General features: G+C 34.1%; 29 non-coding genes across 29 annotated transcripts; all 29 read left to right on the forward strand.

The window, feature by feature from the left end:
- The first annotated feature begins 293 nt into the window (after positions 1-293).
- On the forward strand, positions 294-366 carry TRNAK-UUU (transfer RNA lysine (anticodon UUU)). The gene has a single exon. It is a non-coding gene; the product is annotated as a tRNA-Lys (tRNA).
- A 1,231-nt stretch (positions 367-1,597) lies between these two features.
- Positions 1,598-1,670, forward strand: TRNAK-UUU (transfer RNA lysine (anticodon UUU)). The gene has a single exon. It is a non-coding gene; the product is annotated as a tRNA-Lys (tRNA).
- A 578-nt stretch (positions 1,671-2,248) lies between these two features.
- TRNAK-UUU (transfer RNA lysine (anticodon UUU)) lies at positions 2,249-2,321 on the forward strand. Its single transcript has one exon. It is a non-coding gene; the product is annotated as a tRNA-Lys (tRNA).
- Positions 2,322-3,555: 1,234 nt separating this feature from the next.
- Positions 3,556-3,628, forward strand: TRNAK-UUU (transfer RNA lysine (anticodon UUU)). The gene has a single exon. It is a non-coding gene; the product is annotated as a tRNA-Lys (tRNA).
- Positions 3,629-4,207: 579 nt separating this feature from the next.
- Positions 4,208-4,280, forward strand: TRNAK-UUU (transfer RNA lysine (anticodon UUU)). Its single transcript has one exon. It is a non-coding gene; the product is annotated as a tRNA-Lys (tRNA).
- Positions 4,281-4,861: 581 nt separating this feature from the next.
- TRNAK-UUU (transfer RNA lysine (anticodon UUU)) lies at positions 4,862-4,934 on the forward strand. Its single transcript has one exon. It is a non-coding gene; the product is annotated as a tRNA-Lys (tRNA).
- A 579-nt stretch (positions 4,935-5,513) lies between these two features.
- Positions 5,514-5,586, forward strand: TRNAK-UUU (transfer RNA lysine (anticodon UUU)). Its single transcript has one exon. It is a non-coding gene; the product is annotated as a tRNA-Lys (tRNA).
- Positions 5,587-6,816: 1,230 nt separating this feature from the next.
- TRNAK-UUU (transfer RNA lysine (anticodon UUU)) lies at positions 6,817-6,889 on the forward strand. The gene has a single exon. It is a non-coding gene; the product is annotated as a tRNA-Lys (tRNA).
- A 1,233-nt stretch (positions 6,890-8,122) lies between these two features.
- Positions 8,123-8,195, forward strand: TRNAK-UUU (transfer RNA lysine (anticodon UUU)). The gene has a single exon. It is a non-coding gene; the product is annotated as a tRNA-Lys (tRNA).
- A 579-nt stretch (positions 8,196-8,774) lies between these two features.
- On the forward strand, positions 8,775-8,847 carry TRNAK-UUU (transfer RNA lysine (anticodon UUU)). Its single transcript has one exon. It is a non-coding gene; the product is annotated as a tRNA-Lys (tRNA).
- A 581-nt stretch (positions 8,848-9,428) lies between these two features.
- Positions 9,429-9,501, forward strand: TRNAK-UUU (transfer RNA lysine (anticodon UUU)). Its single transcript has one exon. It is a non-coding gene; the product is annotated as a tRNA-Lys (tRNA).
- A 578-nt stretch (positions 9,502-10,079) lies between these two features.
- Positions 10,080-10,152, forward strand: TRNAK-UUU (transfer RNA lysine (anticodon UUU)). Its single transcript has one exon. It is a non-coding gene; the product is annotated as a tRNA-Lys (tRNA).
- A 581-nt stretch (positions 10,153-10,733) lies between these two features.
- On the forward strand, positions 10,734-10,806 carry TRNAK-UUU (transfer RNA lysine (anticodon UUU)). The gene has a single exon. It is a non-coding gene; the product is annotated as a tRNA-Lys (tRNA).
- Positions 10,807-11,384: 578 nt separating this feature from the next.
- On the forward strand, positions 11,385-11,457 carry TRNAK-UUU (transfer RNA lysine (anticodon UUU)). The gene has a single exon. It is a non-coding gene; the product is annotated as a tRNA-Lys (tRNA).
- Positions 11,458-13,339: 1,882 nt separating this feature from the next.
- Positions 13,340-13,412, forward strand: TRNAK-UUU (transfer RNA lysine (anticodon UUU)). Its single transcript has one exon. It is a non-coding gene; the product is annotated as a tRNA-Lys (tRNA).
- Positions 13,413-13,990: 578 nt separating this feature from the next.
- Positions 13,991-14,063, forward strand: TRNAK-UUU (transfer RNA lysine (anticodon UUU)). Its single transcript has one exon. It is a non-coding gene; the product is annotated as a tRNA-Lys (tRNA).
- Positions 14,064-14,642: 579 nt separating this feature from the next.
- TRNAK-UUU (transfer RNA lysine (anticodon UUU)) lies at positions 14,643-14,715 on the forward strand. The gene has a single exon. It is a non-coding gene; the product is annotated as a tRNA-Lys (tRNA).
- A 577-nt stretch (positions 14,716-15,292) lies between these two features.
- On the forward strand, positions 15,293-15,365 carry TRNAK-UUU (transfer RNA lysine (anticodon UUU)). The gene has a single exon. It is a non-coding gene; the product is annotated as a tRNA-Lys (tRNA).
- A 579-nt stretch (positions 15,366-15,944) lies between these two features.
- On the forward strand, positions 15,945-16,017 carry TRNAK-UUU (transfer RNA lysine (anticodon UUU)). Its single transcript has one exon. It is a non-coding gene; the product is annotated as a tRNA-Lys (tRNA).
- A 579-nt stretch (positions 16,018-16,596) lies between these two features.
- TRNAK-UUU (transfer RNA lysine (anticodon UUU)) lies at positions 16,597-16,669 on the forward strand. Its single transcript has one exon. It is a non-coding gene; the product is annotated as a tRNA-Lys (tRNA).
- Positions 16,670-17,248: 579 nt separating this feature from the next.
- Positions 17,249-17,321, forward strand: TRNAK-UUU (transfer RNA lysine (anticodon UUU)). Its single transcript has one exon. It is a non-coding gene; the product is annotated as a tRNA-Lys (tRNA).
- A 579-nt stretch (positions 17,322-17,900) lies between these two features.
- Positions 17,901-17,973, forward strand: TRNAK-UUU (transfer RNA lysine (anticodon UUU)). Its single transcript has one exon. It is a non-coding gene; the product is annotated as a tRNA-Lys (tRNA).
- A 578-nt stretch (positions 17,974-18,551) lies between these two features.
- Positions 18,552-18,624, forward strand: TRNAK-UUU (transfer RNA lysine (anticodon UUU)). The gene has a single exon. It is a non-coding gene; the product is annotated as a tRNA-Lys (tRNA).
- Positions 18,625-19,202: 578 nt separating this feature from the next.
- Positions 19,203-19,275, forward strand: TRNAK-UUU (transfer RNA lysine (anticodon UUU)). Its single transcript has one exon. It is a non-coding gene; the product is annotated as a tRNA-Lys (tRNA).
- Positions 19,276-19,853: 578 nt separating this feature from the next.
- On the forward strand, positions 19,854-19,926 carry TRNAK-UUU (transfer RNA lysine (anticodon UUU)). Its single transcript has one exon. It is a non-coding gene; the product is annotated as a tRNA-Lys (tRNA).
- Positions 19,927-20,505: 579 nt separating this feature from the next.
- Positions 20,506-20,578, forward strand: TRNAK-UUU (transfer RNA lysine (anticodon UUU)). The gene has a single exon. It is a non-coding gene; the product is annotated as a tRNA-Lys (tRNA).
- Positions 20,579-21,157: 579 nt separating this feature from the next.
- On the forward strand, positions 21,158-21,230 carry TRNAK-UUU (transfer RNA lysine (anticodon UUU)). The gene has a single exon. It is a non-coding gene; the product is annotated as a tRNA-Lys (tRNA).
- A 579-nt stretch (positions 21,231-21,809) lies between these two features.
- On the forward strand, positions 21,810-21,882 carry TRNAK-UUU (transfer RNA lysine (anticodon UUU)). Its single transcript has one exon. It is a non-coding gene; the product is annotated as a tRNA-Lys (tRNA).
- Positions 21,883-22,461: 579 nt separating this feature from the next.
- Positions 22,462-22,534, forward strand: TRNAK-UUU (transfer RNA lysine (anticodon UUU)). The gene has a single exon. It is a non-coding gene; the product is annotated as a tRNA-Lys (tRNA).
- The last annotated feature ends 552 nt before the right edge of the window (positions 22,535-23,086 follow it).

Consider the following 23,086-nt stretch of genomic DNA (forward strand, 5'->3'; position numbering starts at 1 on the left):
CCTTCTTTGATAGGCACACAGTGTTTAAATTAGACAAGTAATAAATCAATCCTCTTTGACAAAAATAATTGAATGTGATTATTGAAGTGAGGTGTTACTTAAAGCATCTAAGGATTTACAACTTAAACACAGAGGAAACTAAAATACATTTCATCAAGATACCCTACAAGCCAAGTCTTTCAGTTCATGATTGCAGTAACACATATTTTTCCACATTTTTTGTAATTGCACAGCAAATTGTCATGTTTTATATATTTCGAGCAGTTTCCAATATGGCAACTTCACTGCTCAGAGCCTGGATAGCTCAGTCGGTAGAGCATCAGACTTTTAATCTGAGGGTCCAGGGTTCAAGTCCCTGTTCAGGCGAGTGTCTTTTAAACAATGGTGTTTTTGTTTGTGAAATGGACAATTTTGCAGAGTTTAAAATGATCCATTCCTGCAGGCAGCCATCTTTTAATTGTTGATGCTGATTATGTTCATTATTCAATGGGAAGGTGAATAGATTGGAAAGATTCTGTAGAATATTAAGAATGGACTTTATCACTCTTCAATAGGCACACATTATTGGCATCTAGTAATATAGTCATCACAAAGTAGTATCACTACATGTCAGTTCTAAAGACTTTGTTTCATCAGGAACTCAAATCCATCCTTCTTTGATAGGCACACAGTGATTAAATTAGACAAGTAATAAATCAAACCTCTTTGACAAAAATAATTGAATGTGATTATTGAAGTGAGGTGATACTTAAAGCATCTAAGGATTTACAACTTAAACACAGAGGAAACTAAAATATATTTCATCAAGAGACCCTACAAGCCAAGTCTTTCAGTTCATGATTGCATGTAACACATATATTTTTCCACATTTTTTGTAATTGCACAGCAAATTGTCATGTTTTATATATTTGAGCAGTTTCCAATATGGCAACTACAGCACTCAGAGTCTGGATAGCTCAGTCGGAAGAGCATCAGACTTTTAATCTGAGGGTCCAGGGTTCAAGTCCCTGTTCATGCGAGTGTCTTTTAAACAATGGTGTTTTTGTTTGTGAAATGGACAATTTTGCAGAGTTTAAAATTATCCATTCCTGTAGGCAGCCATCTTTTAATTGTTGATGCTGATTATGTTCATTAATCAATGGGAAGGTGAATAGATTGGAAAGATTCTGTAGAATATTAAGAATGGACTTTATCACTCTTCAATAGGCACACATTATTGGCATCTAGTAATATAGTCATCACAAAGTAGTATCACTACATGTCAGTTCTAAAGACTTTGTTTCATCAGGAACTCAAATCCATCCTTCTTTGATAGGCACACAGTGATTAAATTAGACAAGTAATAAATCAAACCTCTTTGACAAAAATAATTGAATGTGATTATTGAAGTGAGGTGATACTTAAAGCATCTAAGGATTTACAACTTAAACACAGAGGAAACTAAAATATATTTCATCAAGAGACCCTACAAGCCAAGTCTTTCAGTTCATGATTGCATGTAACACATATATTTTTCCACATTTTTTGTAATTGCACAGCAAATTGTCATGTTTTATATATTTGAGCAGTTTCCAATATGGCAACTACAGCACTCAGAGCCTGGATAGCTCAGTCGGAAGAGCATCAGACTTTTAATCTGAGGGTCCAGGGTTCAAGTCCCTGTTCATGCGGGTGTCTTTTAAACAATGGTGTTTTTGTTTGTGAAATGGACAATTTTGCAGAGTTTAAAATTATCCATTCCTGTAGGCAGCCATCTTTTAATTGTTGATGCTGATTATGTTCATTAATCAATGGGAAGGTGAATAGATTGGAAAGATTCTGTAGAATATTAAGAATGGACTTTATCACTCTTCAATAGGCACACATTATTGGCATCTAGTAATATAATCATCACAAAGTAGTATCGCTACATGTCAGTTCTAAAGACTTAATTTCATCAGGAACTCAAATCCATCCTTCTTTGATAGGCACACAGTGATTAAATTAGACAAGTAATAAATCAAACCTCTTTGACAAAAATAATTGAATGTGATTATTGAAGTTAGGTGATACTTAACGAATCTAAGGATTTACATCTTAAACACAGAGGAAACTAAAATATATTTCATCAAGAGACCCTACAAGCCAAGTCTTTCAGTTCATGATTGCAGTAACACATATATTTTTCCACATTTTTTGTAATTGCACAGCAAATTGTCATGTTTTATATATTTGAGCAGTTTCCAATATGGCAACTTCAGCGGTCAGAGCCTGGATAGCTCAGTCGGTAGAGCATCAGACTTTTAATCTGAGGGTCCAGGGTTCAAGTCCCTGTTCAGGCGAGTGTCTTTTAAACAATGGTGTTTTTGTTTGTGAAGTGGACAATTTTGCAGAGTTTAAAATTATCCATTCCTGCAGGCAGCCATCTTTTAATTGTTGATGCTGATTATGTTCATTATTCAATGGGAAGGTGTATAGATTGGAGAGATTCTTTAGAATATTAAGAATGGACTTTATCACTCTTCAATAGGCACACATTATTGGCATCTAGTAATATAGTCATCACAAAGTAGTATCACTACATGTCAGTTCTAAAGACTTTGTTTCATCAGGAACTCAAATCCATCCTTCTTTGATAGGCACACAGTGATTAAATTAGACAAGTAATAAATCAAACCTCTTTGACAAAAATAATTGAATGTGATTATTGAAGTGAGGTGATACTTAAAGCATCTAAGGATTTACAACTTAAACACAGAGGAAACTAAAATATATTTAATCAAGAGACCCTACAAGCCAAGTCTTTCAGTTCATGATTGCAGTAACACATATATATTTTTCCACATTTTTTGTAATTGCACAGCAAATTGTCATGTTTTATATATTTTGAGCAGTTTCCAATATGGCAACTACAGCACTCAGACCCTGGATAGCTCAGTCGGTAGAGCATCAGACTTTTAATCTGAGGGTCCAGGGTTCAAGTCCCTGTTCATGCAAGTGTCTTTTAAACAATAATGTTTTTGTTTGTGAAATGGATAATTTTGCAGAGTTTAAAATTATCCATTCCTGTAGGCAGCCATCTTTTAATTGTTGATGCTGATTATGTTCATTATTCAATGGGAAGGTGTATAGATTGGAGAGATTCTTTAGAATATTAAGAATGGACTTTATCACTCTTCAATAGGCACACATTATTGGCATCTAGTAATATAATCATCACAAAGTAGTATCGCTACATGTCAGTTCTAAAGACTTTATTTCATCAGGAACTCAAATCCATCCTTCTTTGATAGGCACACAGTGATTAAATTAGACAAGTAATAAATCAAACCTCTTTGACAAAAATAATTGAATGTGATTATTGAAGTAAGGTGATACTTAACGAATCTAAGGATTTACATCTTAAACACAGAGGAAACTAAAATATATTTCATCAAGATACCCTACAAGCCAAGTCTTTCAGTTCATGATTGCAGTAACACATATATTTTTCCAAATTTTTTTGTAATTGCACAGCAAATTGTCATGTTTTATATATTTCGAGCAGTTTCCAATATAGCAACTTCAGCGCTCAGAGCCTGGATAGCTCAGTCGGTAGAGCATCAGACTTTTAATCTGAGGGTCCAGGGTTCAAGTCCCTGTTCAGGCGAGTATCTTTTAAACAATGGTGTTTTTGTTTGTGAAATGGACAATTTTGGAGAGTTTAAAATCATCCATTCCTGCAGGCAGCCATCTTTTAATTGTTGATGCTGATTATGTTAATTATTCAATGGGAAGGTGTATAGATTGTAAAGATTCTGTAGAATATTAAGAATGGACTTTATCACTCTTCAATAGGCACACATTATTGGCATCTAGTAATATAATCATCACAAAGTAGTATCGCTACATGTCAGTTCTAAATACTTTATTTCATCAGGAACTCAAATCCATCCTACTTTGATAGGCACACCGTGATTAAAGTAGACAAGTAATAAATCAAACCTCTTTGACAAAAATAATTGAATGTGATTATTGAAGTGAGGTGATACTTAAAGCATCTAAGGATTTACAACTTAAACACAGAGGAAACTAAAATATATTTCATCAAGATACCCTACAAGCCAAGTCTTTCAGTTCATGATTGCAGTAACACATATATTTTTCCACATTTTTTGTAATTGCACAGCAAATTGTCATGTTTTATATATTTCGAGCAGTTTCCAATATGGCAACTTCACTGCTCAGAGCCTGGATAGCTCAGTCGGTAGAGCATCAGACTTTTAATCGGAGGGTCCAGGGTTCAAGTCCCTGTTCAGGCGAGTGTCTTTTAAACAATGGTGTTTTTGTTTGTGAAATGGACAATTTTGCAGAGTTTAAAATTATCCATTCCTGCAGGCAGCCATCTATTAATTGTTGATGCTGATTATGTTCATTATTCAATGGGAAGGTGAATAGATTGGAAAGATTCTTTAGAATATTAAGAATGGACTTTATCACTCTTCAATAGGCACACATTATTGGCATCTAGTAATATAGTCATCACAAAGAAGTATCACTACATGTCCGTTCTAAAGACTTTGTTTCATCAGGAACTCAAATCCATCCTTCTTTGATAGGCACACAGTGATTAAATTAGACAAGTAATAAATCAAACCTCTTTGACAAAAATAATTGAATGTGATTATTGAAGTGAGGTGATACTTAAAGCATCTAAGGATTTACAACTTAAACACAGAGGAAACTAAAATATATTTAATCAAGAGACCCTACAAGCCAAGTCTTTCAGTTCATGATTGCAGTAACACATATATATTTTTCCACATTTTTTGTAATTGCACAGCAAATTGTCATGTTTTATATATTTTGAGCAGTTTCCAATATGGCAACTACAGCACTCAGAGCCTGGATAGCTCAGTCGGTAGAGCATCAGACTTTTAATCTGAGGGTCCAGGGTTCAAGTCCCTGTTCATGCGAGTGTCTTTTAAACAATAATGTTTTTGTTTGTGAAATGGATAATTTTGCAGAGTTTAAAATTATCCATTCCTGTAGGCAGCCATCTTTTAATTGTTGATGCTGATTATGTTCATTAATCAATGGGAAGGTGTATAGATTGGAAAGATTCTGTAGAATATTAAGAATGGACTTTATCACTCTTCAATAGGCACACATTATTGGCATCTAGTACTATAGTCATCACAAAGTAGTATCACTACATGTCAGTTCTAAAGACTTTGTTTCATCAGGAACTCAAATCCATCCTTCTTTGATAGGCACACAGTGATTAAATTAGACAAGTAATAAATCAATCCTCTTTGACAAAAATAATTGAATGTGATTATTGAAGTGAGGTGTTACTTAAAGCATCTAAGGATTTACAACTTAAACACAGAGGAAACTAAAATACATTTCATCAAGATACCCTACAAGCCAAGTCTTTCAGTTCATGATTGCAGTAACACATATATTTTTCCACATTTTTTGTAATTGCACAGCAAATTGTCATGTTTTATATATTTCGAGCAGTTTCCAATATGGCAACTTCACTGCTCAGAGCCTGGATAGCTCAGTCGGTAGAGCATCAGACTTTTAATCTGAGGGTCCAGGGTTCAAGTCCCTGTTCAGGCGAGTGTCTTTTAAACAATGGTGTTTTTGTTTGTGAAATGGACAATTTTGCAGAGTTTAAAATGATCCATTCCTGCAGGCAGCCATCTTTTAATTGTTGATGCTGATTATGTTCATTATTCAATGGGAAGGTGAATAGATTGGAAAGATTCTGTAGAATATTAAGAATGGACTTTATCACTCTTCAATAGGCACACATTATTGGCATCTAGTAATATAGTCATCACAAAGTAGTATCACTACATGTCAGTTCTAAAGACTTTGTTTCATCAGGAACTCAAATCCATCCTTCTTTGATAGGCACACAGTGATTAAATTAGACAAGTAATAAATCAAACCTTTTTGACAAAAATAATTGAATGTGATTATTGAAGTGAGGTGATACTTAAAGCATCTAAGGATTTACAACTTAAACACAGAGGAAACTAAAATATATTTCATCAAGAGACCCTACAAGCCAAGTCTTTCAGTTCATGATTGCATGTAACACATATATTTTTCCACATTTTTTGTAATTGCACAGCAAATTGTCATGTTTTATATATTTGAGCAGTTTCCAATATGGCAACTACAGCACTCAGAGCCTGGATAGCTCAGTCGGAAGAGCATCAGACTTTTAATCTGAGGGTCCAGGGTTCAAGGCCCTGTTCATGCGAGTGTCTTTTAAACAATGGTGTTTTTGTTTGTGAAATGGACAATTTTGCAGAGTTTAAAATTATCCATTCCTGTAGGCAGCCATCTTTTAATTGTTGATGCTGATTATGTTCATTAATCAATGGGAAGGTGAATAGATTGGAAAGATTCTGTAGAATATTAAGAATGGACTTTATCACTCTTCAATAGGCACACATTATTGGCATCTAGTAATATAATCATCACAAAGTAGTATCGCTACATGTCAGTTCTAAAGACTTTATTTCATCAGGAACTCAAATCCATCCTTCTTTGATAGGCACACAGTGATTAAATTAGACAAGTAATAAATCAAACCTCTTTGACAAAAATAATTGAATGTGATTATTGAAGTTAGGTGATACTTAACGAATCTAAGGATTTACATCTTAAACACAGAGGAAACTAAAATATATTTCATCAAGAGACCCTACAAGCCAAGTCTTTCAGTTCATGATTGCAGTAACACATATATTTTTCCACATTTTTTGTAATTGCACAGCAAATTGTCATGTTTTATATATTTGAGCAGTTTCCAATATGGCAACTTCAGTGCTCAGAGCCTGGATTGCTCAGTCGGTAGAGCATCAGACTTTTAATCTGAGGGTCCAGGGTTCAAGTCCCTGTTCAGGCGAGTGTCTTTTAAACAATGGTGTTTTTGTTTGTGAAGTGGACAATTTTGCAGAGTTTAAAATTATCCATTCCTGCAGGCAGCCATCTTTTAATTGTTGATGCTGATTATGTTCATTATTCAATGGGAAGGTGTATAGATTGGAGAGATTCTTTAGAATATTAAGAATGGACTTTATCACTCTTCAATAGGCACACATTATTGGCATCTAGTAATATAGTCATCACAAAGTAGTATCACTACATGTCAGTTCTAAAGACTTTGTTTCATCAGGAACTCAAATCCATCCTTCTTTGATAGGCACACAGTGATTAAATTAGACAAGTAATAAATCAAACCTCTTTGACAAAAATAATTGAATGTGATTATTGAAGTGAGGTGATACTTAAAGCATCTAAGGATTTACAACTTAAACACAGAGGAAACTAAAATATATTTAATCAAGAGACCCTACAAGCCAAGTCTTTCAGTTCATGATTGCAGTAACACATATATATTTTTCCAAATTTTTTGTAATTGCACAGCAAATTGTCATGTTTTATATATTTTGAGCAGTTTCCAATATGGCAACTACAGCACTCAGACCCTGGATAGCTCAGTCGGTAGAGCATCAGACTTTTAATCTGAGGGTCCAGGGTTCAAGTCCCTGTTCATGCGAGTGTCTTTTAAACAATAATGTTTTTGTTTGTGAAATGGATAATTTTGCAGAGTTTAAAATTATCCATTCCTGTAGGCAGCCATCTTTTAATTGTTGATGCTGATTATGTTCATTAATCAATGGGAAGGTGTATAGATTGGAAAGATTCTGTAGAATATTAAGAATGGACTTTATCACTCTTCAATAGGCACACATTATTGGCATCTAGTACTATAGTCATCACAAAGTAGTATCACTACATGTCAGTTCTAAAGACTTTGTTTCATCAGGAACTCAAATCCATCCTTCTTTGATAGGCACACAGTGATTAAATTAGACAAGTAATAAATCAATCCTCTTTGACAAAAATAATTGAATGTGATTATTGAAGTGAGGTGATACTTAAAGCATCTAAGGATTTACAACTTAAACACAGAGGATACTAAAATATATTTCATCAAGATACCCTACAAGCCAAGTCTTTCAGTTCATGATTGCAGTAACACATATATTTTTCCACATTTTTTGTAATTGCACAGCAAATTGTCATGTTTTATATATTTCGAGCAGTTTCCAATATGGCAACTTCACTGCACAGAGCCTGGATAGCTCAGTCGGTAGAGCATCAGACTTTTAATCTGAGGGTCCAGGGTTCAAGTCCCTATTCAGGCAAGTGTCTTTTAAACAATGGTGTTTTTGTTTGTGAAATGTACAATTTTGCAGAGTTTAAAATGATCCATTCCTGCAGGCAACCATCTTTTAATTGTTGATGCTGATTATGTTCATTATTCAATGGGAAGGTGAATAGATTGGAAAGATTCTGTAGAATATTAAGAATGGACTTTATCACTCTTCAATAGGCACACATTATTGGCATCTAGTAATATAATCATCACAAAGTAGTATCGCTACATGTCAGTTCTAAAGACTTTATTTCATCAGGAACTCAAATCCATCCTTCTTTGATAGGCACACAGTGATTAAATTAGACAAGTAATAAATCAAACCTCTTTGACAAAAATAATTGAATGTGATTATTGAAGTTAGGTGATACTTAACGAATCTAAGGATTTACATCTTAAACACAGAGGAAACTAAAATATATTTCATCAAGAGACCCTACAAGCCAAGTCTTTCAGTTCATGATTGCAGTAACACATATATTTTTCCACATTTTTTGTAATTGCACAGCAAATTGTCATGTTTTATATATTTCGAGCAGTTTCCAATATGGCAACTTCAGCGCTCAGAGCCTGGATAGCTCAGTCGGTAGAGCATCAGACTTTTAATCTGAGGGTCCAGGGTTCAAGTCCCTGTTCAGGCGAGTGTCTTTTAAATAATGGTGTTTTTGTTTGTGAAGTGGACAATTTTGCAGAGTTTAAAATTATCCATTCCTGCAGGCAGCCATCTTTTAATTGTTGATGCTGATTATGTTCATTATTCAATGGGAAGGTGCATAGATTGGAGAGATTCTTTAGAATATTAAGAATGGACTTTATCACTCTTCAATAGGCACACATTATTGGCATCTAGTAATATAGTCATCACAAAGTAGTATCACTACATGTCAGTTCTAAAGACTTTGTTTCATCAGGAACTCAAATCCATCCTTCTTTAATAGGCACACAGTGATTAAATTAGACAAGTAATAAATCAAACCTCTTTGACAAAAATAATTGAATGTGATTATTGAAGTGAGGTGATACTTAAAGCATCTAAGGATTTACAACTTAAACACAGAGGAAACTAAAATATATTTAATCAAGAGACCCTACAAGCCAAGTCTTTCAGTTCATGATTGCAGTAACACATATATATTTTTCCACATTTTTTGTAATTGCACAGCAAATTGTCATGTTTTATATATTTTGAGCAGTTTCCAATATGGCAACTACAGCACTCAGAGCCTGGATAGCTCAGTCGGTAGAGCATCAGACTTTTAATCTGAGGGTCCAGGGTTCAAGTCCCTGTTCAGGCGAGTGTCTTTTAAACAATGGTGTTTCTGTTTGTGAAATGGACAATTTTGCAGAGTTTAAAATGATCCATTCCTGCAGGCAGCCATCTTTTAATTGTTGATGCTGATTATGTTCATTATTCAATGGGAAGGTGAATAGATTGGAAAGATTCTGTAGAATATTAAGAATGGACTTTATCACTCTTCAATAGGCACACATTATTGGCATCTAGTAATATAGTCATCACAAAGTAGTATCATTACATGTCAGTTCTAAAGACTTTGTTTCATCAGGAACTCAAATCCATCCTTCTTTGATAGGCACACAGTGATTAAATTAGACAAGTCATAAATCAAACCTCTTTGACAAAAATAATTGAATGTGATTATTGAAGTGAGGTGATACTTAAAGCATCTAAGGATTTACAACTTAAACACAGAGGAAACTAAAATATATTTCATCAAGAGACCCTACAAGCCAAGTCTTTCAGTTCATGATTGCAGTAACACATATATTTTTCCACATTTTTTGTAATTGCACAGCAAATTGTCATGTTTTATATATTTGAGCAGTTTCCAATATGGCAACTACAGCACTCAGAGCCTGGATAGCTCAGTCGGAAGAGCATCAGACTTTTAATCTGAGGGTCCAGGGTTCAAGTCCCTGTTCATGCGAGTGTCTTTTAAACAATGTTGTTTTTGTTTGTGAAGTGGACAATTTTGCAGAGTTTAAAATTATCCATTCCTGCAGGCAGCCATCTTTTAATTGTTGATGCTGATTATGTTCATTATTCAATGGGAAGGTGTATAGATTGGAGAGATTCTTTAGAATATTAAGAATGGACTTTATCACTCTTCAATAGGCACACATTATTGGCATCTAGTAATATAGTCATCACAAAGTAGTATCACTACATGTCAGTTCTAAAGACTTTGTTTCATCAGGAACTCAAATCCATCCTTCTTTGATAGGCACACAGTGATTAAATTAGACAAGTAATAAATCAAACCTCTTTGACAAAAAAAATTGAATGTGATTATTGAAGTGAGGTGATACTTAAAGCATCTAAGGATTTACAACTTAAACACAGAGGAAACTAAAATATATTTAATCAAGAGACCCTACAAGCCAAGTCTTTCAGTTCATGATTGCAGTAACACATATATATTTTTCCACATTTTTTGTAATTGCACAGCAAATTGTCATGTTTTATATATTTCGAGCAATTTCCAATATGGCAACTTTAGCACTCAGAGCCTGGATAGCTCAGTCGGTAGAGCATCAGACTTTTAATCTGAGGGTCCAGGGTTCAAGTCCCTATTCAGGCGAGTGTCTTTTAAACAATGGTGTTTTTGTTTGTGAAATGGACAATTTTGCAGAGTTTAAAATTATCCATTCCTGTAGGCAGCCATCTTTTAATTGTTGATGCTGATTATGTTCATTAATCAATGGGAAGGTGTATAGATTGGAAAGATTCTGTAGAATATTAAGAATGGACTTTATCACTCTTCAATAGGCACACATTATTGGCATCTAGTACTATAGTCATCACAAAGTGGTATCACTACATGTCAGTTCTAAAGACTTTGTTTCATCAGGAACTCAAATCCATCCTTCTTTGATAGGCACACAGTGATTAAATTAGACAAGTAATAAATCAAACCTCTTTGACAAAAATAATTGAATGTGATTATTGAAGTAAGGTGATACTTAACGAATCTAAGGATTTACATCTTAAACACAGAGGAAACTAAAATATATTTCATCAAGAGACCCTACAAGCCAAGTCTTTCAGTTCATGATTGCAGTAACACATATATTTTTCCACGTTTTTTGTAATTGCACAGCAAATTGTCATGTTTTATATATTTGAGCAGTTTCCAATATGGCAATTTCAGTGCTCAGAGCCTGGATAGCTCAGTCGGTAGAGCATCAGACTTTTAATCTGAGGGTCCAGGGTTCAAGTCCCTGTTCAGGCGAGTGTCTATTAAACAATGGTGTTTTTGTTTGTGAAATGGACAATTTTGCAGAGTTTAAAATTATCCATTCCTGCAGGCAGCCATCTTTTAATTGTTGATGCTGATTATGTTCATTATTCAATGGGAAGGTGTATAGATTGGAGAGATTCTTTAGAATATTAAGAATGGACTTTATCACTCTTCAATAGGCACACATTATTGGCATCTAGTAATATAGTCATCACAAAGTAGTATCGCTACATGTCAGTTCTAAAGACTTTATTTCATCAGGAACTCAAATCCATCCTTCTTTGATAGGCACACAGTGATTAAATTAGACAAGTAATAAATCAATCCTCTTTGACAAAAATAATTGAATGTGATTATTGAAGTGAGGTGATACTTAAAGCATCTAAGGATTTACAACTTAAACACAGAGGAAATTAAAATATATTTCATCAAGAGACCCTACAAGCCAAGTCTTTCAGTTCATGATTGCAGTAACACATATATTTATCCACATTTTTTGTATTTGCACAGCAAATTGTCATGTTTTATATATTTTAAGCAGTTTCCAATATGGCAACTTCAGCACTCAGACCCTGGATAGCTCAGTCGGTAAAGCAGCAGACTTTTAATCTGAGGGTCCAGGGTTCAAGTCCCTGTTCAGGCGAGTGTCTTTTAAACAATGGTGTTTTTGTTTGTGAAATGGACAATTTTGCAGAGTTTAAAATTATCCATTCCTGCAGGCAGCCATCTATTAATTGTTGATGCTGATTATGTTCATTATTCAATGGGAAGGTAAATAGATTGGAAAGATTCTGTAGAATATTAAGAATGGACTTTATCACTCTTCAATAGGCACACATTATTGCATCTAGTAATATAATCATCACAAAGTAGTATCGCTACATGTCAGTTCTAAAGACTTTATTTCATCAGGAACTCAAATCCATCCTTCTTTGATAGGCACACAGTGATTAAATTAGACAAGTAATAAATCAAACCTCTTTGACAAAAATAATTGAATGTGATTATTGAAGTAAGGTGATACTTAACGAATCTAAGGATTTACATCTTAAACACAGAGGAAACTAAAATATATTTCATCAAGAGACCCTACAAGCCAAGTCTTTTAGTTCATGATAGCAGTAACACACATATTTTTCCACATTTTTTGTAATTGCACAGCAAATTGTCATGTTTTATATATTTCGAGCAGTTTCCAATATGGCAACTTCAGTGCTCAGAGCCTGGATAGCTCAGTCGGTAGAGCATCAGACTTTAAATCTGAGGGTCCAGGGTTCAAGTCCCTGTTCAGGCGAGTGTATTTTAAACAATGGTGTTTTTGTTTGTGAAATGGACAATTTTGCAGAGTTTAAAATCATCCATTCCTGCAGGCAGCCATCTTTTAATTGTTGATGCTGATTATGTTCATTATTCAATGGGAAGGTGTATAGATTGGAGAGATTCTTTAGAATATTAAGAATGGACTTTATCACTCTTCAATAGGCACACATTATTGGCATCTAGTAATATAGTCATCACAAAGTAGTATCACTACATGTCAGTTCTAAAGACTTTGTTTCATCAGCAACTCAAATCCATCCTTCTTTGATAGGCACACAGTGATTAAATTAGACAAGTAATAAATCAAACCTCTTTGACAAAAATAATTGAATGTGATTATTGAAGTGAGGTGATACTTAAAGCATCTAAGGATTTACAACTTAAACACAGAGGATACTAAAATATATTTCACCAAGAGACCCTACAAGCCAAGTCTTTCAGTTCATGATTGCAGTAACACATATATGTTTCCACATTTTTTGTAAATGCACAGCAAATTGTCATGTTTTATATATTTCGAGCAGTTTCCAATATGGCAACTTTAGCACTCAGAGCCTGGATAGCTCAGTCGGTAGAGCATCAGACTTTTAATCTGAGGGTCCAGGGTTCAAGTCCCTGTTCAGGCGAGTGTCTTTTAAACAATGGTGTTTTTGTTTGTGAAATGGACAATTTTGCAGAGTATAAAATTATCCATTCCTGCAGGCAGCCATCTTTTAATTGATGATGCTGATTATGTTCATTATTCAATGGGAAGGTGAATAGATTGGAAAGATTCTATAGAATATTAAGAATGGACTTTATCACTCTTCAATAGGCACACATTATTGGCATCTAGTAATATAATCATCACAAAGTAGTATCGCTACATGTCAGTTCTAAAGACTTTATTTCATCAGGAACTCAAATCCATCCTTCTTTGATAGGCACACAGTGATTATATTAGACAAGTAATAAATCAAACCTCTTTGACAAAAATAATTGAATGTGATTATTGAAGTAAGGTGATACTTAACGTATCTAAGGATTTACATCTTAAACACAGAGGAAACTAAAATATATTTCATCCAGAGACCCTACAAGCCAAGTCTTTCAGTTCATGATTGCAGTAACACATATATTTTTCCACATTTTTTGTAATTGCACAGCAAATTGTCATGTTTTATATATTTGAGCAGTTTCCAATATAGCAACTTCAGTGCTCAGAGCCTGGATAGCTCAGTCGGTAGAGCATCAGACTTTTAATCTGAGGGTCCAGGGTTCAAGTCCCTGTTCAGGCGAGTGTCTTTTAAACAATGGTGTTTTTGTTTGTAAAATGGACAATTTTGCAGAGTTTAAAATTATCCATTCCTGCAGGCAGCCATCTATTAATTGTTGATGCTGATTATGTTCATTATTCAATGGGAAGGTGAATAGATTGGAAAGATTCTGTAGAATATTAAGAATGGACTTTATCACTCTTCAATAGGCACACATTATTGGCATCTAGTAATATAATCATCACAAAGTAGTATCGCTACATGTCAGTTCTAAAGACTTTATTTCATCAGGAACTCAAATCCATCCTTCTTTGATAGGCACACAGTGATTAAATTAGACAAGTAATAAATCAAACCTCTTTGACAAAAATAATTGAATGTGATTATTGAAGTAAGGTGATACTTAACGAATCTAAGGATTTACATCTTAAACACAGAGGAAACTAAAATATATTTCATCAAGAGACCCTACAAGCCAAGTCTTTTAGTTCATGATAGCAGTAACACACATATTTTTCCACATTTTTTGTAATTGCACAGCAAATTGTCATGTTTTATATATTTCGAGCAGTTTCCAATATGGCAACTTCAGTGCTCAGAGCCTGGATAGCTCAGTCGGTAGAGCATCAGACTTTTAATCTGAGGGTCCAGGGTTCAAGTCCCTGTTCAGGCGAGTGTATTTTAAACAATGGTGTTTTTGTTTGTGAAATGGACAATTTTGCAGAGTTTAAAATCATCCATTCCTGCAGGCAGCCATCTTTTAATTGTTGATGCTGATTATGTTCATTATTCAATGGGAAGGTGTATAGATTGGAGAGATTCTTTAGAATATTAAGAATGGACTTTATCACTCTTCAATAGGCACACATTATTGGCATCTAATAATATAGTCATCACAAAGTAGTATCACTACATGTCAGTTCTAAAGACTTTGTTTCATCAGGAACTCAAATCCATCCTTCTTTGATAGGCACACAGTGATTAAATTAGACAAGTAATAAATCAAACCTCTTTGACAAAAAAATTGAATGTGATTATTGAAGTGAGGTGATACTTAAAGCATCTAAGGATTTACAACTTAAACACAGGGGAAACTAAAATATATTTCATCAAGAGACCCTACAAGCCAAGTCTTTCAGTTCATGATTGCAGTAACACATATATTTTTCCACATTTTTTGTAATTGCACAGCAAATTGTCATGTTTTATATATTTGAGCAGTTTCCAATATTGCAACTTCAGTGCTCAGAGCCTGGATAGCTCAGCCGGTAGAGCATCAGACTTTTAATCTGAGGGTCCAGGGTTCAAGTCCCTGTTCATGCGAGTGTATTTTAAACAATGGTGTTTTTGTTTGTGAAATGGACAATTTTGCAGAGTTTAAAATTATCCATTCCTGTAGGCAGCCATCTTTTAATTGTTGATGCTGATTATGTTCATTATTCAATGGGAAGGTGAATAGATTGGAAAGATTTTCTAGAATATTAAGAATGGACTTTATCACTCTTCAATAGGCACACATTATTGGCATCTAGTAATATAATCATCACAAAGTAGTATCGCTACATGTCAGTTCTAAAGACTTTATTTCATCAGGAACTCAAATCCATCCTTCTTTGATAGGCACACAGTGATTAAATTAGACAAGTAATAAATCAAACCTCTTTGACAAAAATAATTGAATGTGATTATTGAAGTAAGGTGATACTTAACGAATCTAAGGATTTACATCTTAAACACAGAGGAAACCAAAATATATTTCATCAAGATACCCTACAAGCCAAGTCTTTCAGTTCATGATTGCAGTAACACATATATTTTTCCAAATTTTCTGTAATTGCACAGCAAATTGTCATGTTTTATATATTTCGAGCAGTTTCCATTATAGCAACTTCAGCACTCAGAGCCTGGATAGCTCAGTCGGTAGAGCATCAGACTTTTAATCTGAGGGTCCAGGGTTCAAGTCCCTGTTCAGGCGAGTGTCTTTTAAACAATGGTGTTTTTGTTTGTGAAATGGACAATTTTGGAGAGTTTAAAATCATCCATTCCTGCAGGCAGCCATCTTTTAATTGTTGATGCTGATTATGTTAATTATTCAATGGGAAGGTGTATAGATTGTAAAGATTCTGTAGAATATTAAGAATGGACTTTATCACTCTTCAATAGGCACACATTATTGGCATCTAGTAATATAATCATCACAAAGTAGTATCGCTACATGTCAGTTCTAAATACTTTATTTCATAAGGAACTCAAATCCATCCTACTTTGATAGGCACACAGTGATTAAATTAGACAAGTAATAAATCAAACCTCTTTCACAAAAATAATTGAATGTGATTATTGAAGTAAGGTGATACTTAACGAATCTAAGGATTTACATCTTAAACACAGAGGAAACTAAAATATATTTCATCAAGATACCCTACAAGCCAAGTCTTTCAGTTCATGATTGCAGTAACACATATATTTTTCCACATTTTTTGTAATTGCACAGCAAATTGTCATGTTTTATATATTTCGAGCAGTTTCCAATATGGCAACGTCAGCTCTCAGAGTCTGGATAGCTCAGTCGGTAGAGCATCAGACTTTTAATCTGAGGGTCCAGGGTTCAAGTACCTGTTCAGGCGAGTGTCTTTTAAACAATGGTGATTTTGTTTGTGAAACGGACAATTTTGCAGAGTTTAAAATCATCCATTCCTGCAGGCAGCCATCTTTTAATTGTTGATGCTGATTATGTTCATTATTCAATTAGAAGGTGTATAGATTGGAAAGATTCTGTAGAATATTAAGAATGGACTTTATCACTCTTCAATAGGCACACATTATTGGCATCTAGTAATATAATCATCACAAAGTAGTATCGCTACATGTCAGTTCTAAAGACTTTATTTCATCAGGAACTCAAATCCATCCTTCTTTAATAGGCACACAGTGATTAAATTAGACAAGTAATAAATCAAACCTCTTTGACAAAAATAATTGAATGTGATTATTGAAGTAAGGTGATACTTAACGAATCTAAGGATTTACATCTTAAACACAGAGGAAACTAAAATATATTTCATCAAGAGACCCTACAAGCCAAGTCTTTCAGTTCATGATTGCAGTAACACATATATTTTTCCACATTTTTTGTAATTGCACAGCAAATTGTCATGTTTTATATATTTCGAGCAGTTTCCAATATGGCAACTTCAGTGCTCAGAGCCTGGATAGCTCAGTCGGTAGAGCATCAGACTTTTAATCTGAGGGTCCAGGGTTCAAGTCCCTGTTCAGGCGAGTGTCTTTTAAACAATGGTGTTTTTGTTTGTGAAATGGACAATTTTGGAGAGTTTAAAATCATCCATTCCTGCAGGCAGCCATCTTTTAATTGTTGATGCTGATTATGTTAATTATTCAATGGGAAGGTGAATAGATTGGAAAGATTTTGTAGAATATTAAGAATGGACTTTATCACTCTTCAATAGGCACACATTATTGGCATCTAGTAATATAATCATCACAAAGTAGTATCGCTACATGTCAGTTCTAAAGACTTTATTTCATCAGGAACTCAAATCCATCCTTCTTTGATAGGCACACAGTGATTAAATTAGACAAGTAATAAATCAAACCTCTTTGACAAAAATAATTGAATGTGATTATTGAAGTGAGGTGATACTTAACGAATCTAAGGATTTACATCTTAAACACAGAGGAAACTAAAATATATTTCATCAAGATACCCTACAAGCCAAGTCTTTCAGTTCATGATTGCAGTAACACATATATTTTTCCCAATTTTTTGTAATTGCACAGCAAATTGTCATGTTTTATATATTTCGAGCAGTTTCCAATATAGCAACTTCAGCGCTCAGATCCTGGATAGCTCAGTTGGTAGAGCATCAGACTTTTAATCTGAGGGTCCAGGGTTCAAGTCCCTGTTCAGGCAAGTGTCTTTTAAACAATGGTGTTTTTGTTTGTGAAATGGACAATTTTGGAGAGTTTAAAATCATCCATTCCTGCAGGCAGCCATCTTTTAATTGTTGATGCTGATTATGTTAATTATTCAATGGGAAGGTGTATAGATTGTAAAGATTCTGTAGAATATTAATAATGGACTTTATCACTCTTCAATAGGCACACATTATTGGCATCTAGTAATATAATCATCACAAAGTAGTGTCGCTACATGTCAGTTCTAAATACTTTATTTCATCAGGAACTCAAATCCATCCTACTTTGAAAGGCACACAGTGATTAAATAAGACAAGTAATAAATCAAACCTCTTTCACAAAAATAATTGAATGTGATTATTGAAGTAAGGTGATACTTAACGAATCTAAGGATTTACATCTTAAACACAGAGGAAACTAAAATATATTTCAACAAGATACCTACAAGCAAAGTCTTTCAGTTCATGATTGCAGTAACACATATATTTTTCCACATTTTTTGTAATTGCACAGCAAATTGTCATGTTTTATATATTTCGAGCAGTTTCCAATATGGCAACGTCAGCTCTCAGAGCCTGGATAGCTCAGTCGGTAGAGCATCAGACTTTTAATCTGAGGGTCCAGGGTTCAAGTCCCTGTTCAGGCGAGTGTCTTTTAAACAATGGTGTTTTTGTTTGTGAAATGGACAATTTTGGAGAGTTTAAAATCATCCATTCCTGCAGGCAGCCATCTTTTAATTGTTGATGCTGATTATGTTCATTATTCAATGGGAAGGTGTATAGATTGGAAAGATTCTGTAGAATATTAAGAATGGACTTTATCACTCTTCAATAGGCACACATTATTGGCATCTAGTAATATAATCATCACAAAGTAGTATCGCTACATGTCAGTTCTAAAGACTTTATTTCATCAGGAACTCAAATCCATCCTTCTTTGATAGGCACACAGTGATTAAATTAGACAAGTAATAAATCAAACCTCTTTGACAAAAATAATTGAATGTGATTATTGAAGTAAGGTGATACTTAACGAATCTAAGGATTTACATCTTAAACACAGAGGAAACTAAAATATATTTCATCAAGAGACCCTACAAGCCAAGTCTTTCAGTTCATGATTGCAGTAACACATATATTTTTCCACATTTTTTGTAATTGCACAGCAAATTGTCATGTTTTATATATTTGAGCAGTTTCCAATATGGCAACTTCAGTGCTCAGAGCCTGGATAGCTCAGTCGGTAGAGCATCAGTCTTTTAATCTGAGGGTCCAGGGTTCAAGTCCCTGTTCAGGCGAGTGTCTTTTAAACAATGGTGTTTTTGTTTGTGAAATGGACAATTTTGCAGAGTTTAAAATCATCCATTCCTGTAGGCAGCCATCTTTTAATTGTTGATGCTGATTATGTTCATTATTCAATGGGAAGGTGTATAGATTGGAAAGATTATGTAGAATATTAAGAATGGACTTTATCACTCTTCAATAGGCACACATTATTGGCATCTAGTAATATAATCATCACACAGTAGTATCGCTACATGTCAGTTCTAAAGACTTTATTTCATCAGGAACTCAAATCCATCCTTCTTTGATAGGCACACAGTGATTAAATTAGACAAGTAATAAATCAAACCTCTTTGACAAAAATAATTGAATGTGATTATTGAAGTAAGGTGATACTTAACGAATCTAAGGATTTACATCTTAAACACAGAGGAAACTAAAATATATTTCATCAAGAGACCCTACAAGCCAAGTCTTTCAGTTCATGATTGCAGTAACACATATATTTTTCCACATTTTTTGTAATTGCACAGAAAATTGTCATGTTTTATATATTTGAGCAGTTTCCAATATGGCAACTTCAGTGCTCAGAGCCTGGATAGCTCAGTCGGTAGAGCATCAGACTTTTAATCTGAGGGTCCAGGGTTCAAGTCCCTGTTCAGGCGAGTGTATTTTAAACAATGGTGTTTTTGTTTGTGAAATGGACAATTTTGCAGAGTTTAAAATTATCCATTCCTGCAGGCAGCCATCTTTTAATTGTTGATGCTGATTATGTTCATTATTCAATGGGAAGGTGTATAGATTGGAGAGATTCTTTAGAATATTAAGAATGGACTTTATCACTCTTCAATAGGCACACATTATTGGCATCTAGTAATATAGTCATCACAAAGTAGTATCGCTACATGTCAGTTCTAAAGACTTTATTTCATCAGGAACTCAAATCCATCCTTCTTTGATAGGCACACAGTGATTAAATTAGACAAGTAATAAATCAATCCTCTTTGACAAAAATAATTGAATGTGATTATTTAAGTGAGGTGATACTTAAAGCATCTAAGGATTTACAACTTAAACACAGAGGAAACTAAAATATATTTCATCAAGAGACCCTACAAGCCAAGTCTTTTAGTTCATGATAGCAGTAACACACATATTTTTCCACATTTTTTGTAATTGCACAGCAAATTGTCATGTTTTATATATTTCGAGCAGTTTCCAATATTGCAACTTCAGTACTCAGAGCCTGGATAGCTCAGTCGGTAGAGCATCAGACTTTTAATCTGAGGGTCCAGGGTTCAAGTCCCTGTTCAGGCGAGTGTCTTTTAAACAATGGTGTTTTTGTTTGTGAAATGGACAATTTTGGAGAGTTTAAAATCATCCATTCCTGCAGGCAGCCATCTTTTAATTGTTGATGCTGATTATGTTCATTATTCAATGGGAAGGTGAATAGATTGGAAAGATTTTGTAGAATATTAAGAATGGACTTTATCACTCTTCAATAGGCACACATTATTGGCATCTAGTAATATAATCATCACAAAGTAGTATCGCTACATGTCAGTTCTAAAGACTTTATTTCATCAGGAACTCAAATCCATCCTTCTTTGATAGGCACACAGTGATTAAATTAGACAAGTAATAAATCAAACCTCTTTGACAAAAATAATTGAATGTGATTATTGAAGTAAGGTGATACTTAACGAATCTAAGGATTTACATCTTAAACACAGAGGAAACTAAAATATATTTCATCAAGATACCCTACAAGCCAAGTCTTTCAGTTCATGATTGCAGTAACACATATATTTTTCCAAATTTTTTGTAATTGCACAGCAAATTGTCATGTTTTATATATTTTGAGCAGTTTCCAATATAGCAACTTCAGTGCTCAGAGCCTGGATAGCTCAGTCGGTAGAGCATCAGACTTTTAATCTGAGGGTCCAGGGTTCAAGTCCCTGTTCAGGCAAGTGTCTTTTAAACAATGGTGTTTTTGTTTGTGAAATGGACAATTTTGGAGAGTTTAAAATCACCCATTCCTGCAGGCAGCCATCTTTTAATTGTTGATGCTGATTATGTTCATTATTCAATGGGAAGGTGTATAGATTGTAAAGATTCTGTAGAATATTAATAATGGACTTTATTACTCTTCAATAGGCACACATTATTGGCATCTAGTAATATAATCATCACAAAGTAGTATCGCTACATGTCAGTTCTAAATACTTTATTTCATCAGGAACTCAAATCCATCCTACTTTGAAAGGCACACAGTGATTAAATTAGACAAGTAATAAATCAAACCTCTTTCACAAAAATAATTGAATGTGATTATTGAAGTAAGGTGATACTTAACGAATCTAAGGATTTACATCTTAAACACAGAGGAAACTAAAATATATTTCATCAAGATACCCTACAAGCCAAGTCTTTCAGTTCATGATTGCAGTAACACATATATTTTTCCACATTTTTTGTAATTGCACAGCAAATTGTCATGTTTTATATATTTCGAGCAGTTTCCAATATGGCAACGTCAGCTCTCAGAGCCTGGATAGCTCAGTCGGTAGAGCATCAGACTTTTAATCTGAGGGTCCAGGGTTCAAGTCCCTGTTCAGGCGAGTGTCTTTTAAACAATGGTGTTTTTGTTTGTGAAATGGACAATTTTGGAGAGTTTAAAATCATCCATTCCTGCAGGCAGCCATCTTTTAATTGTTGATGCTGATTATGTTCATTATTCTATCGGAAGGGGTATAGGTTGGAAAGATTCTTTAGAATATTAAGAATGGACTTTATCACTTTTCAATAGGCACACATTATTGACATCTAGTAATATAGTCATCACAAAGTAGTATCGCTACATGTCAGTTCTAAAGACTTTATTTCATCAGGAACTCAATTCCATCCTTCTTTGATAGGCACACATTGATTAAATTAGACAAGTAATAAATCAAACCTCTTTGACAAAAATAATTGAATGTGATTATTGAAGTGAGGTGATACTTAAAGCATCTAAGGATTTACATCTTAAACACAGAGGAAACTAAAATATATTTCATCAAGAGACCCTACAAGCCAAGTCTTTCAGTTCATGATTGCAGTAACACATATATTTTTCCACATTTTTTGCAATTGCACAGCAAATTGTCATGTTTTATATATTTCAAGCAGTTTCCAATATGGCAACTACAGCACTCAGAGCCTGGATAGCTCAGTCTGTAGAGTATCAGACTTTTAATCTGAGGGTCCAGGGTTCAAGTCCCTGTCCAGGTGAGTGTCTTTTAAACAATTGTGTTTTTGTTTGTGAAATGGACAATTTTGCAGAGTTTAAAATCATCCATTCCTGCAGGCAGCCATCTTTTAATTGTTGATGCTGATTATGTTCTTTATTCAATGGGAATGGGTATAGATTGGAAATATTCTTTAGAATATTAAGAATGGACTTTATCACTCTTCAATAGGCACACATTATTGGCATCTAGTAATATAATCATCACAAGGTAGTATCGCTACATGTCAGTTCAAAAGACTTTATTTCATCAGGAACTCAAATCCATCCTTCTTTGATAGGCACACAGTGATTAAATTAGACAAGTAATAAATCAAACCTCTTTGACAAAAATAATTGAATGTGATTATTGAAGTGAGGTGATACTTTAAGCATCTAAGGATTTACATCTTAAACACAGAGGAAACTAAAATATATTTCATTAAGAGACCCTACAAACCAAGTCTTTCAGTTCATGATTGCAGTAACACATATATTTTTCCAAATTTTTTGTAATTGCACAGCAATTTGTCATGTTTTATATATTTCGAGCAGTT

This window comes from Pseudophryne corroboree, chromosome 1 (genome assembly GCF_028390025.1).
Source record: "Pseudophryne corroboree isolate aPseCor3 chromosome 1, aPseCor3.hap2, whole genome shotgun sequence".
Lineage (NCBI taxonomy): Eukaryota > Metazoa > Chordata > Amphibia > Anura > Myobatrachidae > Pseudophryne > Pseudophryne corroboree.